General features: G+C 40.0%; 1 non-coding gene across 1 annotated transcript; it reads left to right on the forward strand.

Moving 5' to 3' along the window:
* Nucleotides 1-979: 979 nt before the first annotated feature.
* LOC118584937 lies at nt 980-1,112 on the forward strand. The gene has a single exon (XR_004945104.1). It is a non-coding gene; the product is annotated as a small nucleolar RNA SNORA51 (small nucleolar RNA).
* The last annotated feature ends 1,040 nt before the right edge of the window (nt 1,113-2,152 follow it).

Consider the following 2,152-nt stretch of genomic DNA (forward strand, 5'->3'; position numbering starts at 1 on the left):
GAACTTTTAAAAGAGATTTTAGATTTTTAAAGGGAATGGTTATTTTAAGGAGATTGAAGTTTTAATGTGTTTGAATTTGTAAGGACTGGAACTTTTAAAGTTATGTTTTATACTGTGATGTTAATATTAATGTGCCGTCTTGAAGATAGATGAGAAAAGAATGGTTCTAAGTGAAAAGCAATGTGTTTGTGTGTCAAGTTGACAAGGGGTCAGATGTGCTGACAGTTTTATGTCAACTTGACACAAGCTAGAGTCATCAGAAAGGAGGGAACCTCAATTGAGAAAATGCATCCATAAGATCAGGCTGCAGGCAAACCTGTAGGTCATTTTTTAAACTAGTGATTGATGGGGGAGGGCCCAGCCCATTGTGGGTGGTGCCATCCCTGGGTTGGTGGTCCTGAGTTCTATAAGAAAGCAGGCTGAGCAAGCCATAGGGAGCAAGCCAGTAAGCAACATTCCTCTGTGGCCTCTGCATCAGCTCCTGACTCCAGGTTCCAGCCCTGCTTGAGTTCCTGTCCTGACTTCCTTTGATGATGAACTGTGATGTGGAACTGTAAGTTGAGTAAACCCTTTCATCTGAAAATTGCTTTGGTCATGGTGTTTCATCACAGCAATGGTAACCCTAACTAAGTCAGAGGCATAGTAGTGAGCTTGAAGTTTCATCATCTGTCAGTAACCAGGCATCCTTATTCCCAAAGACAGAGCAAGAACTTGAACTTTTACCCCTGTTTGATAATTAAAGTGGTATGATATCAGTGTGGCATGCACAGTGCCTGCTGAGGTAGAAGATGAAGTAAGTCCCTAAGTCTCACTGAATAAGAGGGAAAATGTTTAGGATACACTTGAAAGTCACTCATCATATCAAGGACCAGGATATTCTCAACAGGAACAAGAAAACTGACAGAAATCAAACACCCAGATGGTACAGACACTGGAATTATCTGAGAAGTTTGAAACAGCTACCATGACTGCTTTAAGGAGTCTTTCTCATGCCTACCACAGGCTGTGTTCTGATGCTGACTGTATATAGAAAGGAGACAGAGCAATCCTGCCCTCATTCACCTAAGCCCAGGCCATTGTGCCTAGTCTGTATTGTGAATGGGGATACATGGATTGGGAAAGAAGAAGAGGACGCTTCACTGAGCAATCAGGATAAAGCTGGGGAAAAATGGATGAAAAGGTTTCATCAAATGAACAGAAAGTCTCAGGAGAAAAATAATGGAAGTAGAAAGAAGAATCAAATGGAAGTGTGGGAGCTGAATAACTGGATTTTCAGATGGATACACTCAACAGCAGAATGGGAAGAAGAAAGCACCAGTGAACTTGGGGACATGACAGTAAAAAGACTTAATCTGGACAATAGAGTGAAAAGAGCCCAGAGGAGGAAACAGAGCTCAAAGGTGCCCCATAAGAGGCCACATCACAGCCATAGAAGAACAGGAAAAGAGAAAGAAGGTATTTCAAGTGGTCTCATAATTTTCAAGTCATGGCCATCATAATGAAGAAGCTGAGCAACACCACACAGTGTGGTCCCATAGAGATCATGTAAGACACTCATCACCAGACTTTGAACACCAGAGAAACATTCTTAGAAAGAGCCAGACAGAAACGCTTATCTTACCCCAAAACAATTTGAATGACAGCCAGTTTTATTATTTTTTTTAAATCAGGAGACATGGGCCCCAAGGAAAAATGTACAGTGCTTTTCAAGTGGCTCAAGAAGAGATTTATCAACTCATAAATCTATGTCCAGTGAACATATCCTTTATGAATAAGAGAGGAATGAGGATGTTTTAAGATGAAGGAGAGCTAAGAGTCTTTGTCACCAGTAGACCTATCCTAAAAGAGTGGCTGAAAAGAATTCTCCAAAGCAGAAATTGAACATCAAAGGAATATTAGAACTTTATGACAAGGAAGAAAGAAGAATAAAATGTGAGCAACATAAAAGTCTTCTCTTATTGAATCTAATTTCCTCATAATGTCTGGTGGTTGAAGCAAAAAACATTGTTGATTGTGGTTTTCAGTGTATGTAGAAGAAATATTTAAGTAGGTGAGTTTAGTAATGGGACTTGAGAGGGGTATTATTTCTTCATGACTCTTGAACCAATAAATGTCAATACTAGGTGACTGGGTTAGAGGATGTTCAGGTAAT

Source organism: Onychomys torridus, chromosome 5, assembly GCF_903995425.1.
Source record: "Onychomys torridus chromosome 5, mOncTor1.1, whole genome shotgun sequence".
Taxonomy (NCBI): domain Eukaryota; kingdom Metazoa; phylum Chordata; class Mammalia; order Rodentia; family Cricetidae; genus Onychomys; species Onychomys torridus.